The sequence below is a fragment of the Myotis nattereri genome, assembly GCF_964212035.1.
Source record: "Myotis nattereri genome assembly, chromosome: 1".
In the NCBI taxonomy this organism is placed as follows: Eukaryota; Metazoa; Chordata; class Mammalia; order Chiroptera; family Vespertilionidae; genus Myotis; species Myotis nattereri.
In genome coordinates this window covers 165,318,110-165,335,969 of record NC_138075.1, presented here as the reverse complement: position 1 = coordinate 165,335,969, position 17,860 = coordinate 165,318,110, and positions in this window count along the sequence as shown.

Genomic DNA, 17,860 nt, shown 5'->3' with positions numbered 1-17,860 from the left:
GAAGGAGTAGGATTTACCAGGTTACCACAATCATAATAAAGATGTGACTGAATCCCTGTGAACTCTTAATTTGAGATGAGACTTGCTCCTTCAAAGCCTTGTTACCTGTTGTAAGGTTCCAACATTTGTAAGTGTATGAGCAAGGGAGTGTCCCTGAGAGAGTCACTCACACACATTTGTGGAGACAGTCTCTCCACAATGCCAGGCCTATTAGGGGAGACCTTCCCAATAAGCCAAGAGAGTCACATGCAGGTTACACACAGAGAGGGGGAGCTTACACAATAGCAATGAGTAGAACGAGTATTCAGTGTAAAGTCCTGGTCACTGGCGGCATCCAAAGCTGGGGAGGTGGGCATAGGTCTCAAGCCAGGTGGCTGCAGTGGCAGCACATGTCCAGTGGGGGGGAAGTCTCGCAGGGCTCCAAGTGTGCCCCATGGTACAGCCAGGCTCAAGTGTTGGGTGGTCAGAGCTCTGAGTTATTATAGCCACCAGGGGTGGAGACCCACGCTTATCAGTGTCCAGATGGAGTGTTTAGCTGACTGTCCAGACTTGTGGTTTTGGGTGTTCAGAACCCCTTCTAAGGGCTGACAGTGACTCCATATTGGATTGTCAAAGGTATCCAAAAACTACGCTCTGCTCTTGCTGTAGACAGTACGTTTGTGAACAGGAGCAGATTATGAACTGCTGCCAATATACTCCATCTCTTTGCAAATGAGCAAGAGCTGTCTTAGCTGAAAAATGACTAAAACCTATTTATTAGTCAATATATTGAATTATTTTTTTCTCATTTTTGGCTATTGCTTGGGATCATTTAATTATCCTATAAATCAAAGGTTAGCAAGCTATGACCCAGGCTTTCATACCACTTTACTTAAGCTTTAAAAAAATGTTTGTAAAACCATTTAGATAGTGAACCCTTTAAAAGTGGAGACTCTAATATTCAATTCATTTCTGTCTAACACTAATGAAGTACTATGAATATTAAGGGATTGCAAAATGATGTGTGTGTTTATTCCAAAATTTGAATTACAATTTTATTTTCTTCCATGAGGAACTTAGCTTTTAGAGCACAGAAACACAGCTCATGCCTTGTCATCTGTTAGATTTGGGAATGAGCATTACTATGTGTTTATTCTAAAAGTTCAAGAATAGAGAGAATGTAAAACCCAGCATCACTGGGACCACTGTCATATTTTTCTTTCAAATTTCATTTTTATTAATTCTATCTATGCAATTCACTAATGTATTAAAAATATATTCGTAAGGTCCTATTAAATATCAGACATTGTGCTAATTGCATTGAATGCAAAGTTAATAAAATATAACCCTTTCCCATAGCAAGTGCAAAGTTTAATGGAGAAGAGAAACATGTAAATGCATGAAGCAATAGAGATTGCCATGGGGTAGTATTTAAATCAAAGAGGATAATGAAGTGATGAGCACTGCCTCCGGGTACAGATATAACATTTGAGTTGTGTTTTGAGGCTAAGTATGAATTTTTCAAAGAAGCAAAGTAAAGCATTACCATACGAGAAAGAAGAAGACATGCTTGCTGTAAGACACCAAAATAGCACTGGATTCTTGAGGATATAAGCTACTTCTAACTCCTTAACAGACTCAAGCAAACAGGATTTAATGCAAGATTACTTTTTAAATCCTTAGAAAACATTGGGCCAAAATGTGAATATTAGAAATTATAAGGCAGTAATTTCAGTTAGAGAATAATCTAGTGGTGCAGACAGGAAATATACCAACTACATATGAAATCACATTTGAAATTAGATGTTATGACATGTGTAAAGGGGAGAGAGAGATGAAATGGTAAGGAAAAAGATGAGGATGGTGGGGTTTAGGCAAGTGATAGAGAATGTGGAGGGAGGTCAGTGAAGTATGCCCAAGTAGGGCTACCATGTTGCACTGTTATGCAGCACAAAAGTCAAATTGAAATTTTGTTCTAGGGAAAACAATTCTCATAGTCTAAAATATGGCCTTCACATTTACTAGTACCTCCTGAGTTTGTTCAACTCGGAGCAGCACCACATAGCCGACCCTGACTGAAAGCCTCACCCCAGTATTTGCAGTTGAGAACACCAAAGCTTGTATAAAGTCTAAGGAGCCATTTTCTTCTTTGAGGTTGGGCTCAGGCCACCTTCACACTGAATCTCAAGAGAGTCCTGAAGGTCACTAGCTTTCTGTGCCTGCCTTCTGCTGATCCAGCACTTAGATTTTCCATTTCTATTTTAAAACCAATAAATCAGCATATCTTGCCAGAGGAGTTTTAACCTCTTAAGATGCAATCAAATTCTTCAGTCAGAATGACTCCTGAAAATTGATCTGGGCATTGCTAAGAATGGAAGAGAATTTGCATGTTTTTAAGGAATATTCATTGCTGATTTATAGGATAATGCTAGCTGGATCCTGCGGGCTTGAGTAATGCTGTCGTAATGAGGAAGAACTGAGGTTATGCCAAATAGAACAGAAAGTTGTCCTTCAGTGATACTGACCATAGCACATACTAAGATAAGCACTGTAATAATGTATTTGCTGATAGATGGCTTTGTAATTGTAGGCATGCTAGTTTGAACATTTAATGTCTTTGATCACTGTTAAAAACCATTAAAACATAACATTAATTTTTAATTTCTGAAGTACCTCACTTGGTGCTTTATATAACATATCAAATAATTGAAGGTAGCTGTGGGTTGGGTTATTTTGGGCCACATTATTTTATTTTTTTTATCCTGACTTTTCTGGTTTTACCCAACAAATTATCAATAGATGTTTTTCACCAAAATTAAGTCTCTGAATGAAACAATTTGTTTTTTAACATATTGATTTTCTCATTCAATGTATATTTCAAAGCAATAACATCAATGAATGTTTTCTTAGGTGATTCCCCCCACCCTCCCAATCCTGTCCTATTGCTTTAGTCAGGACTGGCTCAGCCTCAGAAGTGAATCCTAAAAGATCACTCATGTCTCTGCTTGAACACTGGAGGAGAGTTGGGAAATGACCACCTCTTTTGAGACCTTACTTCCTCTTTTAGTGAAACAGTATCTAATTAGTTTAATCAGACTATCACAAGGATTTGCAAGGTTACATGTCCCAAGTGCCTGTGTTATTTAGAGAAAAGTATTACATGCATAGAACAACAGCATGATTTATCTAGCATTATTCCTTCAGCCCTTAAGCTCACTGAGTGTTTTTCAGCTTCAGTGCTCAGAATCAGTAAGCGTGTCAACGTAGTACTCAGGTAAAAGAAGACCAAGTGACATGGCAATCACTAAAACCTCTCAGTAAAGTCTGACACCATGACCGTGAGGAAGCCGGCTGCTACTGGGAATCTCAGAACAGCATCATATTTTTTTTTTCTTGCAGAGTTTAGCACTAATTTCTCTTCAACTGTGGGATGTCAAATGAAATATAATCTGTGCATGTTTTGCTAAATTAGCAAGACATTTAGGATTATTTCTGTCTTTCTAGAAAGGATAGCAGACCTCCCCCATTGTAAGTGGGGTAATTAGGTAAGTATATTGAAACAATCTTTGCCTCTAGAGTTTTTTATTGTTAGAAACAGAAAATAATAATAGTGTTTTTATTATTGTGTTGTTATCACCAACTCATGTTCTGTTTAAAGGCAATGTTCTGTTTAAAATATAAATGGATAAAGGGATAGAAAAATGAAAGGAGTCATTAAAAGGTGGTGGTGAGCAAGTCTAGGAAGACAGTTGCAATGCATTAAATTGTATTTTAATTGTTTCAAAGTTTTCCTCAGAATGCTTCAGGGAGAATTGCAGGCATATTGGAGAGGAAAGGCCATGCTGTGCTAGGCAGTTGGAATGAAATTATTCTAATTGTCTCTCCTTCCATTATTTTTCCTTGTGTTTTCTGTAGCCACAGGGGAAGGAAGGGAAATAGCAGATACCCCCCTTATCCCTATGTCCCAGGTCTTGGTTGCAAAAGCTTCAAGAACATACTGTCCCTTGGAGCTTGCTTTGTAATGATGGTGCGGGCTTTTTAATGAAAGGACACATGAAGAAGTCTGAAGAATAATCTTCAAGTATCACTTTGCTGGAAGGTTGTTTTAATCCCATCAGAAACGACACAAATTCTTTCTTGGTCCCTCAAGAATTACACAAGCTGAAGTGGATATTAGGGGAAACTGTGCTCTTGTTCACATTTATGAATAATTCTGAACCTGAAAAGCCTATATAGGCAAAGCAAAATATCAGCCGGGGGAGGGGAAAGCTGCACTAACTGGTTCCCATGAGTCCATTGTTAAATATTCTGGGGTTTCACAAGCCAGTTGTTAAACCATTAGTGGCTTTCCCTTGAGCTTCACAGGAATATTTACACTGTGGACATTGATGAAAATTACACATCAACCTCCCAGTTTCCCAATTTCCCAGCACGATGGAAGGAGAGGCCCTAGAATAATAGTTACAGCCATCTGTTGTACTTGAGAAAAAACACTTGAGTCTAAGAGGATCCACGAGGACACCTCTCTTAGTCTTGAGATGATCAAACAGTAAATAGCAGGTGATACAGCAGTAGATAATTAAAGAAAAAAATATCTGAAAGCTGTTCAAAAACGGTCTCTAAATACCCATGACTGATATTCCTAGATAGGGAACTTTGGCTTTAAATACCACCATGTTCGAGTGTCTCATTTAATTATGGTAAATGTTGTACAAAATTACCTGTAATTTAACTGAACGTTCTCTGACCTACCCCACTCCCAAACAATTATCTTAGTAGTGTTCTACTGCCAAAATTTCAAAAACTCCTTTTAGGTTTTGTTAAATCAAAATCAACCTGAATGTTCAGGGGTCACTTCCTCGGGCTTTTGCAGACAGTAGACTCAGCAAATGTGGTTTCATATTTGTGCTCATGAATGGATAGCTGAATGACAACTAACTAATACAGATTTGAAATTAGAGTTAACAGTTATACTCTGCTTCCTGTGTCCCCCATTTATTGACATACTTCATTCTCACAAGAACTTATGAATAACTACTCACATTTTACAGGTGAAAAGCAAAGCCTGAGTTTACATACCTGGCCTAAGATCGCATAGCAGTACATTGGAAGCAAGGCTTTAAATCAAGGAGGTCTGGCTCCAGAGCTAAGAGATTAACCACCAATGCTCTTCTTAGAACCATGACATGTGTGGCTGGAATTCAGAAGTGCTACTGACCAAGAATATTCTAATTCAGTTCCTTCTTTTACTGGAATGCAATGTGTGTTGTATTTTCTCTTTTTTAAATAAAAATGTTAGTTTATATGCAAAGATTTTGACATCTCGATCAGTTGCTATGACTATTAGAGTCGCTTGTATAAATATGAATTTATTCTAATTTGGTTTGCTTGAATAAACAATTAATAACTTACTAGAAACTACACTCTCCTGAAAACAATAAAGAAAAGATAAGCAGTATCAATAGTAACATGACATCTGCACCACACATTATTACAATGTAAGTTGAGGGATAACACTTATTATGCTCGGAACATGTAAAGATTAGAACAAGATAATATACAATAAACTTCTTCCTCTAGGAAAGTGTGTATGAGAGACAATATCAAATGTATGTGAAATTCACCGAGATTCTTGTGGAAAGGACATAAAGCAAAGTAAGTAGATGTTAACAAAATAAATTAGAAATAAAAGGCCAAGTTTATTAACATGATATTACAGAGTTATATAAACGTGATTAAAATGAATTATGATGATAAAAGATTTCCTAAGAAAAGGTAATACTGAGGAAAAAAGAAAAAATCTAGACCAGATGAGAAATCGAGGAAGCATTACACAAGAATCCTGAATGAATGAAAAAAGAGGTGTGTAATGAAAGAAGAAAGCAGAGCTGTAAGTATAATACAAAACTGAGGATATAAGGGAGAAGTTCAAATTAGAAATTTGAGAGGTGCCAGTATTTTTTTTTTTCAGGAAGCTGAGGCAACTGGGCTAATAGCATTAACAAATCTCAGAGTAAAGAAGCATGGTTTATATTCACTAAAAATAAATATTTTACAGTGATACTAATGAAAAAACATTATTTCCACATTAGATTACCTTTGATGATTGCTTTTACTGATTTAACATATATTTGAATTAAAGTAAAAACATCATTGAGTTTAAAGGGTTATAGGATCAGTCTCTTAGTGTCCATGTTAATGGAATGATTGAGTCAACACTAGGCATTTAAAAGATGAAGTGAGGAATCAGGACCCATAGTGTCATTTTGAGAAAGAAATCAACTCAGAAACAAAAATAAATAAATGGATTTAATATTCCTTCAAGGCATAGAGGTACACATAGAGTAAGACCAGAATAACATACATGGGAACAAAAACTCTAGAGGACTTAAGCAACTTTAATGATAGGAGTGGATGCATTTTGAACCCATAAGGACATTTATTGACAAGTTGATAAAAGCAATAATGAAATCCTGAAGCCTATGATCAAATTAATTTTTATTTATTTTTCCATTATAAATGATTAGGCTAATGGTATAATGTATTAATTAGAGTAAGTAACTCTAACTGTTGCAACAGATAAATCCTGAAATTTCAGAGGCTTAACAAAAATCAATGTCTTACATGTGCAAAGGCTAAAATGAGTCAGTCTACTCTCCTTTATCTTTCAGTTGCACCATCTATAATATTTGGCCTGAAGGGTCACTCTAACATGGAAAGTATGACTTGGAGATTTACGCATTCTTTTTACAAGTCCAGGCCAAGCCCGACCTGTGTGGCTCAGTGGTTGAGCATTGACCTATGAAGCAGGAGGTCATGGTTCAATTCCTGGTCAGGAAACATGCCTGGGTTGCGGGCTCGATCCCCAGTTGGGGGCATGCAGGAGATAGCCTGTCAATGATTCTCTCTCATCATTGATGTTTCTATCTCTCTCCCACTCTTCCTTCCTTTCTAAAATTTATAAAAATATATTTTAAAAAAGTACTGGCCAAGAAATAGCACACATAACTGTTCACATCTCATTGGCCAAAATGCAGTTTCGATGACAAAACCAAACAGCAAGGAAATACAATCTTCCTGTGTGCCAAGAAAGAGAATACAGCGAAGGGAAAGATAGCATGGTTTCTGCCAATATGTATTATTAGGCTATATACAAATCAGGCAACAAATTTACACTTGGAGCACATCCTGCTTTTCACAGTTCATCACTGGGAAAGAAAACCAAGCAAAGGGATAAACTGGAACAATCAATCCCCAGTGCCCTCACTATGAATCTAAAAGATTCCTGAGCAGAGCAGAGCGTCTGAATAATGGATGATGAGAGAGTCTTTAAAGAGAGGACTACAAATCTATCTATAGTAATGAAAGTGTAATATGCTAATTAGACTGGACAGCTGAACAACCTTCTGGACATCATTCCAGATGTGCTTTCGGATGAAGCCACAGTGGCGGGGGCCAAGGCAGAGGCGGTTAGGAGCGATCAGGCAGGCAGGCAGAGTAGTTAGGGGCGATGAGGCAGGCAGGTGAGTGATTAGGGGCAATCAATCAGGAAGACGAGTGGTAAGGGGTAATCAAGCAGGCAGACAGGCAGGTGAGTGGTTAGGAGCCAGGGGTCCCCGATTGCGAGAGGGATGTCTGACTGCTGGTTTAGGCCCAATCCCGCATGGGCTTAAACCAGCAGTCGTACATCACCCAAGGTGTCCCGGTTTGTGAGAGGGTACAGGCCGGGCTGAGGGACAACCCCATGCATGAAGTTCCTGCACTGGGCCTCTAATATATATATATATATATATATATATATATATATATATATATATATATATCCTATCTAATAAAAGAGAAACATGGTAATTAGCCGTACCTCCGCTACCCTTCCCATTGGCTAATCAGCGCAATATGCAAATTAACTAATTAACTGCCAGCCAAGATGGCTGCCAGCAGCCAGGCAGCTTGAAGCGAACATGAGGCTTGCTTGCTTCAGTGACAGAGGACTCCAATGTTCCCCGCCTGCCGCTGCAGGCCTCTGAGCTTGCAGTTTGAAACATTGTTACAAATATAGAAGCTAAACAAAACCCCAGAAACCTGCTTTCAGCCAGCCGGTATCTCTGAGCTGGAGTTGAAACAGTGTTTCAATGATAGAACCCAAACAAACCAGATACCTGCTTTCAGCAGCCGAGGCCTATGAGCTGGAGCCAAGCCTCAGAGATAAAGCTGGCCCAGAATAAAAATAAAAAAAATAAAAAAAGGAGCGGTTGGGAACTTCAGTCACCCGCCAGCCTGAAAACAGCCCTCAGCCCCTCACCCAGACTGGCCAGGCACCCCAGTGGGGACCCCAACCCTGAAGGGTGTGTGACCAGTTGCAAACAGCCCTCAGCCCCTCACCCAGGCTGGCCAGGCACCCCAGTGGGGACCCCCACCCTGATCCAGGACACCCTTCAGGGCAAACCAGCCGGCCCCCACCTGTGCACCAGGCCTCTATCCTATATAGTAAAAGGGTAATATGCCTCTCAGCACCGGGATCAGTGGAGCCGCGAGGCCTCCCGGCACCGGGATCAGCGTGACAGGGGGCAGCGCCCAAACCCCCTTATCGCCCTGTGGCTCTGTGTGTGACAGGGAACGGGGCTACAACCTTCCTATCCACCCTGCTCTGTGGGTGACAGGGGAAGGCACCCCAAACCCCTGATCAGCCCTGCTCTGTGCCTGATACAGGGGAGCTCCCCAACCCCTGATCGCCCTGCGGCTCTTTGTGTGACAGGGGAGCTCCCCAACCCTTTGATCGGCCCTGCTCTGTGGGTGACAGGGTAGAGCCATAACCTCCCCATCGGCCCTGCCCTGAGTGTGACAGGGGGTGGTGCCCCAACTCCCCTATCAGCCCTACTCTGTGAGTGACAGGGGGGAGCTCCTCAACCCCCTGATGGGCCCTGCTCTGTGCATGACAGGGTATGGAGCCCCAACCCCCTGATTGGCCCTGCTCTGTGCATGACAGGGAGTGGTGCCACAACCTCCCCATCGACCCTGCCTTGAGTGTGACAGGGGGCGGTGCCCCAACCCCCCAATCGGCCCTACCCTGAGCGTGACTGAGGGTGGCATCGCAACCTCCCAATCCGCCCTGCTCTGTGTATGACAGGGGGTGGTGCCCCAACTCCCCAATCGGCCCTGCTCTGAACCCGACCAGGGGCTGCACCTAGGGATTGGGCCTGCCCTCTGCCACCTGGGAGCAGGCCTAAGCCAGCAGGTCATTATCTCCTGAGGGGTCCCAGACTGTGAGAGGGCACAGGCCAGGCTGAGGGACACCCCCTTCTCCCCCGAGTGCACAAATTTTTGTGCACCGGGCCTCTAGTATATATATCTCCCATATAATAAAAGCTTAATATGCTAAGTTTCCAGTCATCCAGTCATTTGTTCAACCAATCAAAGTGTAATATGCTAATGATATGCTAAGGCCACTCAACCGCTCGCTCTGACTCAAGGGACACCACCTGAATCAAAGCCTCCAGTTGGCAGGCAGTCGACGGGTCACCCAGTCACTATGACTGGTGCACTGAACACCAGGGGGTAGACCCTCTGACCCATAGGTTAGCTTGCTGCTGGGATCCAGCCAATCAGAACTGAGTGAGATGGGCCGGACATGCCCTGGAGCCCCCCCGCGGCCCCTCCCCAGCCCCGATAGTGCACAGTGGGGTCCCTTGGCCTGGCCTGTGCCCTCTCGCAACCCAGGACCCCTCAGGGGATGTCGGACAGCCATTTTCAGCCAATTCTTAGGCCAGGCTGAGAGACCCCACTGGTGCGCAAATTTGTGCACTGGGCCTCTAATATATATATATAAAAGCTTAAGTGACTGAATGACCAAGCAACCTGATGACTGGTCACTATGATGTGCACTGACCACCAGGGGGCAGATGCTCAATGCAGGAGCTTCCCCCTGGTGGTCAGTGCACTCCCACTGCCACTCAGCTGACCAACCCATCCTGGTGGCCCACCAGCCCGGCAGCAGCCACTCACTCTCTCAGTAGTCCTACAGGTCCAATCTCCGGAGAATGAGCCAGGCACTGAGCGACCAGCAAGGCAGGCCTCCTAGAAGTTGGCCTTGGGCACCACAGCTGCTTCCCCTCCCTAGACACTCCACAATGAAGAAATGATATAAAAGCAGCTGCCAGGTGGCTCCCAACAACCGGCACGAAAGTTAGCAGGTTGGATCTGGATCTCAGGCTGGCGAGGACATCCCACAGCCCACCCGGAGGGCCAATTGTGTCCAGCCCCCCCGCCCAACCTCCCTCAGGACGGGCAACAGACACAGGGCTCACAGCTGGCGAGCTCCAGCCTCTCTCAATCAGAACTGACTGGGCATGAGCCTGCGGCTGGTGCAGTGGGGCTGGCATGAGCAGGAGCACCAGGCAGGAGCTGCAGGTGGCATTGGACTTCTGGTTTTGGCCCAGTCCCCACAGGCCATGCCAAGGGACCCCACCCTTGCACAAATTCATGCACCAGGCTTCTAGTGATTAATATAAAGAACTTGGCTTATCAAGTATCAACCAGTAAGTATTTGTATATAGTGATTTCATAGAGGAAGAGAGAGAGAGAGAAACATCAATGATAAAAGAGAATTATTGATGGGCTGCTTCCTGCATGACCCACACTGGGAATTGATTCCACAACCCTGGGCATGCTTCCTGACCCAGAACTGAATTTCAATCTCTTGATTCCTGGGTTGGGTGGACACCCAATCACTGAGCCACACCTCTCAGGCTACAGTTTCTGCATATAAATACTGCAGAACCTCTAGTAGCAACCTGAAGGATTGGAAACTGGGGCTTTATCCACCAGCCCTGGCTTCCTGCTGTTTGAGTCCCCACACCTCCTCTGCACGAGCACTTCCACCAGTTTCTTATGCCACACCTGTCTGTGGGCCAAGAATGCCTTCTTTGCTGCCTAGAGAAAGACCTGAGGCCGAGTTAGGGGGAGCTCAGCATGACAGTGAAATGCCCCTCATAGCTGCAACAAAGTGAGAGCTGAGATACAAGGAACCAACAGTGTCTGCCAGTCATTCCCAAAATTGGCAATATGTTATCATTAGCCCAAGGCCTGATAGGGATTTGGCAACTATGAAGAAAAAGCATAATGAAAAGTCTGCATCAGCTCTCACAGAAAATAGGTAACATGGTTATTCTCCTTATCAATTAAAGTTCAGCACACATCTCTCCAAAACAATTTGTAGTTCCCAAGAGATTCAATTTCTGGCTTGAGTGATAAATAGAATTATGCATAAGCAAAGAATAAAAATGAGGAAGAAAAAGATCAAATTATTATAATGGATATAAATATGTTTCATCTCTGTCTTTAATAAGAAGTTCTAACAGATATTACCACTATGAATGAGTCGTATATCATTGACTAAATTATATTTGACACGTACATCAACAGCAAGTTCTTTGGGGAAATAGACAAAGAAAAATATAAATATGTCTCAAGAGAAATATAAGGACTTCTTACATTTTTAACGTATTACATATTATAGATAAAATAAATTGTCTAATGATAAATTTAAAATTTGTACAGAAATCAAGTTTGTATAGCTTCAAAAGATGTGTAGATTATAGAAACTTTTCATTGTATTTAATATATTCTGCTTTCTTTTGTAGCCTTAAAAACTTTCATAAGCATCAATACTCTCAAAATAGTTTTAATATTTTTAGAGTCAGGACAAAACAAACAAACAAACTGAGATTCCTAAGAGGTAAGCCATTTATTAGTAATTAAACATTTTTCTAAGTGAAGTTGACTATGCCAGTCGCCCAAGCATTCATTCCTTATTGCATTATACTCCCATTGACTTCAGGAGTTAACACCAAAGATCACATACGAAGAACCAGAAGATTGTATAGACACCCCTCCCAGGGTAATTTAACTTGAAATACATTAAGCTAAGCAATTTACCTACCAGAGGAAATCTTTAAAATGTAGCTAGCACTTTAAAAAACTGCAAAGTTTATAATCAAAATATTTGAAAATGCGATTGATTTTATGAATCTTCCCAACTGAAGTACAAAAGCTTCACCCAGAGATTACAATGCTAGAAATAAGATAATTCAGGGAATCTCCAATATATTCAGGAATATTCATATAAGCATTATTCATAAATATTTAAAAATTTAAATCAACTTTATTGAGGTATAACTTATATTCAATAAAAACACCCATTTTACCTACATAGTTTGACAAGTTTTGAGAAATGTATTCCAGTCACTACCACCACCATCAAAATAAGGAATGTCTCAATCACCCAAAAAAGTGCCCTATATCCTTCAGCAATCAACCTCTCACCACCCCACCACCACTGGCCCCGGGCAACCAATGTTATATATATATATATTTTTTGTCACTGTACATTACATTTGCCTGTTGAATAGTTGAATGTAAATGGACTCATAAGTATTGTAATATTTTTTGCATGGCTGAAATAAGACCCTAAACATAGAATATAAAATAGGTTGGAAGTTATTGTTCTTGTCATTGGAGAATAAGCTAGACTATAGACTCTCCCCTTGGGGACAATCCCTCAGGAGCTCTCAGGGTAGTCAGGTGTCAATGGTGATGGCTGCTCTGTTTTCTTTTGGTAGGTCTCCCTCGCACTTGGAGAGACTCTGTAAAAATAAGTCTTTGTAAAATAAGCATTGTTAAAAATAATAATGCTTCCACATTATTATAGTTTCTACTTCTTCCTAAAGTCCCCTGTTTTAAAATCTGCCAAAATTCAGACATTACTCCTTCTGAGATAGAAGGAGTAATAATTATTTTGATTCGTCTATTTACAATAAACAAACACAAGTTTCAACAGGAAAAACTGATTAAAGGGTATCACATAGCTATCTATTCCCTGTCAGAACTCAGGCAACATTCTAATGTCAACCACACAGATTTCAGTTCTCTGCCTGAAGACAGGAGCCTACAGTTTTTGCAGGAGATACTATGCTCTGAACAATACTTGCTTGATGATCATGATCAGGAAAAAAGGCAAGAGGAGACTGAATTAAGAGGCAACAAGTGCTAACCTCAACCATTTATGATGTCTTAGGTCAAAAGCTGTAGTTAAATTTGAAACATATTAAGAGCAATATTTATAATATCAGTGTCCTCCTCTATTCCCATAAAAAGAAAAAAATCAGTATGTGATTAGGGTTATGGAATTTCAAGACACATTTAGAGATGGCTCCCAACTCTTCCAATAATGGTCTATAGGGTCATATAAGGTAAATACTCTGTGTCAATACTTGAGGACCTCTTCAAACTTTCCTTTTCCTAGATTTTATTTTTTTGGTTGGTTTTTGGTATTTTCCCAACTTGTTATTCATGCAATAATTTAAACCTCTGATTCTTAAGAGAATTTGATGGATTCTGTCATTGTAACTTTGATGATCTCTGTCCCCATCCATCTTTGATCTTGCCTTTCCTTCTGAAAACATCCGTATTTTCCCTGCTTTGCCTTCTTACGCTAACTCCTCTTTTCAATGCAGAACATAGTAGTTGAAGTCCAATGGGAGTATAGTTAGCCAAAGGAAAAAGTGTAGAAGAGAAAAGAAAAAGTGGAGTCATTAGCATGTTTTAAGAATAAAAAGATTGCTTATGGAGATTGAGAAGAAATATGATGAAATATAGAGAAAAATAAAATTGGGAAAAAAGCATGTAGGGTAAGTGAAAGATATATTTAGAGAAGCGGTATTAACTAAGATTGGTGAGGTAGCCTTGGCCAAGTAGCCCAGTTGCTAAGAAAATCATCCCAATATGCCAAGATTGTGGGTTCAATCCCCAGTTTAGGGCACACAAAAGAGTCAACCAATGAATGAATAAATAAGTGGAACAACAAATTGATCTCTCTCTCTCTCTCTCTCTCTCTCTCTCTCTCTCTCTTTCTCCTTTTCTCTCTCTCTAAAAATAAAACAAAAAATTAAAAGAAAATGATTGGTGAGGTAGATGGCACCAGGTCTTGGATGTTGGTCACTGTCAAAGATTTAACTGCATATAATGGATTACAATTGAAATTTCACAGGGAGTGTAAAAAATACAAAGCTTTGTTTTGGAGATATTAATTGGGAAGGTATTTGTAGCATGTAGTTTTTCCTCTGTCTTTGAAGTTAATATTGCCAAAATATTAAAAGACTGTAAGGAAAACTTAAAACATAGTCATTTAGAAGTAGCTGAAGAAGTGGTTGAAAACAGATTACTATAAATGGTTGAACCTATTCAGAAGGTTCTCAATAAATAACAAGTACCTACAGATCCTAAATGGAGTTCTAAACATAATGTGAGCTACCTTGTAAATATCCAGTAGTGAAGTAAACTCCTTAAAACATTAGTCAAGCCCTCACCGGTTTGGCTCAGTGGATAGAGCGTCGGCCTGCGGACTGAAGGGTCCCAGGTTCGATTCTGGTCAAGGGCATGTACCTTGGTTGCAGGCACATCCCCAGTAGGGGGTGTGCAGGAGGCAGCTGATCGATGTTTCTCTCTCATTGATGTTTCTAACTCTCTATCCCTCTCCCTTCCTCTCTGTAGAAGAAATCAATAAAATATATTTAAAAAAAAACATTAGCCAATTTGTATGCAACAAAACAAAGATTATTCCTAAGGAAACTAATAGACAATGCTCTTGAATTGCTAAAAATAAAAACCTCAAGCTGAATTTATAAAGCCTTTAGAAGTGCTTAAAGTCAGAGGCTGGGGGATTGCAGTCTTATATACTGTTGTTTGTTTGTTTTTAACCAATGCCACACATAGGCATACTGGTGGTATTCAACAAATCTTGAATAAACTATGTTTATCTTTTATTTTGTTTTGAAATCATGGAAGAACCTATTTTTAGTGCATTGAAATTTCTATCAGACAATATTGGTTTCATAAAAAAATACTTCTCTCTGGCAGTGTATTTTTGCTCTTCCATTAGTAAAATTTAGAAAGTGAGAACACAAAAACACGAGAAAACAAATACAATAGAGCAGAACAGAGAGCTTTATTATGACAGAGGCTAACACGTTATGGAGTTGAAGCATGACAGAAAAGCAATCGAATCATAAAGAAGGCAAATAACCTCCAAATTATTAAATCAATCTAATGCAAAGATTCAGAGGCCCTTCATAATTCTAAAGTGTTAACACTGTTCAGATAGTAGCAATGCTACAGAGCAAGGAACTAATGCAATAGTCAAAACGAATAAGCTAACACTCTGTGTAATCTTGATAATAAGTGGCAATGAAATTGTTAAAGGACAAAGAATACTAAAGAAAAGTGCAGAGTTAAGAGATAAAGTGAAATATTTCCAAGAAGATGAGGGGACTGAAAACATTGTTACTTGTATGGTTTGGGAAATTTGGGAAGGGGAGTGAAAGATAATCATTCACTTCTCAGGAATTCTGAAAGGTGGGACACACATGCACATTTGCAGAGGGTTAGAGTACATTAGGACTTTAAAATGAATGAGTTTTATTTTTTACCTTGTACAATATATAAATATTAGAGGCCTGGTGCACGAATGCGTGCGCAGCTGGGGTCCCTCAGTCTGGCTGGCGATCGGGGCCAATCGGGTAGTCTCACCCAGTTCTGATTGGGCCGATCGGAGCTGGCTGGCTGGGAGGAGGGACCGCAGGAGGTTGGCCAGCCATGGGAGGTTGGCCGTGGGAGCGCACTGACCACCAGGGGGCAGCTCCTGCATTGAGCGTCTGTTCCCTGGTGGTCAGTGTGCATCATAGCTACCGGCCAGTCGTCCAGTTGTAATGGTTGTTTAGGCTTTTATATAGAGAGAAATTAATTGCCTAGAACCAAAAACAAATGAAATATATAAGTAGCCAGATGTTGGGAGACCAGAATCCAGAACATTTCAACATTATCTTCCCTACCCGATGCCAAATGTATCCATAAAATGGCTCGTCATCATACATTGTATTAGTCTTCTAGGACTGTCTTAACAAATTACAGGCATCTCCTTTTTTTAAAAAAAAAAATATTTTTATTGATTTCAGGGAGAAAGGGAGATGAAGAGAGAGATAGAATCATCAATGATGAAGGATAACCATTGATTGGCTGCCTCCTGCATGCCCCTTATTGGGGATTTAGCCCATAACCCAGGCATGTGCCTTGACCAGGAATAAAACCGTGACCTCTGGTTCATATGTCCATGCTCAACCACTGAGCCACTGGGGCTGGGCACAGGCATTTTCTTTTATTGTACTTACTTAGCTTTATTGCACATCACGGATGTTGCACATGTCTCACAAATTGAAGGCAATACCCTCCACTGCCAAAAAGATTACATCTCCCCTTACTGAGATACTCGTTTTATTGCTGTGGCCTGGAAGTGAACCTGCACTATCTCGGAGGGATGCCAGTACCATGAACTGGGTGACTTCAAACAAGAGACACTTGTTCTATTACAGTCCTGGAGGGCAGGAGTGCATCATTAAGGTGATGACAGGACCACACTCCTTCCAGAGACTTTAGGGAAGAATCTGTTATCTCACCAGCTTCTGGTGACTACAGGCATTCCGTGGCTGTGACCACATCACTGCAATCGCTATCTCCATGCTCACATTGCATTGCCTCTTTCTCTGCATTTTCTTAGTGTGTTGGTTTCATTAGATAAACGTGATTGCATTTAGGGACCACCTAGATCAACCAGGATAAGCTTCTCTTCTCAAGATGCTTACTTAATCACACTTTTGCAATCCTAAGTGATATTCATTCATTTACCATATTATATGATACTTAAAAATTCTGAGAATTAGGATGTATCTGTTGGGGAGACTAATATCCAACCTAGTACCCACCAGCTGTTTTGTTTTGATTTGGGTGACAAAATTATGCTTAGAGATTGTTTTTTGTCTTCCAATATTTTATTAAACACATATTCACTGCAGGAATTTCATCAGCCAATAGCATATAGGATAATTTTTCTTAATAATCCAATAAAAAATAATTCCAAAAGCAATGATATGTTTAATTACACTATTGTTCCAGGCAAAGGGAGATGAAAGCAATAAAGTCCAAGTTTAGATGAGGGATATCGTTTTGTAAGAGGAGGCACTCAGGAGATCAGCTTCAACCAACCTCTATCTGACTTCCAGTTGCCAGAGCAAAACAAAATCCACTTTTAGCAGGTTCTAGGGAATGAAGGTGCTGGTGTTGGCAGGAAGGAGAACCTTCACAGGGTCACTGGGCGGTTTTTACCATTGTCTGGGATGCGTTGCCTCAATAAGACAGGAGCTAATATCCCAACAGTATCCAGAGGGCTATTCAGGTCAGCAAAGTATCATCTTGCCTAGAACAAAATCTCTCAGATTATCCTCATAAACTCTGGGTATTTATAGTCTAAAGTTCCCCTTGCCATAACTGCTTCTCTGCATGTTTTTATAAATAAGTCCCCATCAGTGTACATCATCAACTAGGCTACTGATATAAGATGATGACATCTTGACACAACTTACTTCATACATATATCAAAACTATCAAAACAACTTTGCTTCTAAAAAACTTTTTTTTTGTTTTTGTCATAAATAAGTGTATAAAAACTATGTCACTTGTCATAAACAAGTGGATATAAAAATAATATCAAACCAGTACACAATACCAGGTCTCCGGGGAAAAAATGTATACAATTGACCCTTGAACAACACAGGTTTGACTTGTTTAGGTCCACTTATGTGCAGATTTTTCCCCATAAATATACAGTGGGTCCTCCTCATCCCCAGATTTTGTCTCTGCAGATTCAACCTACAGCAGATTGAAAAGAGTAATTTTTATATGAGGTTGGGAATCCATCCATGCAATGGCCCAACTGTGCATTTATCGATACCGTTTTATAGAAAGGACTTGAGCATCCTTGGATTTTTATATCCGC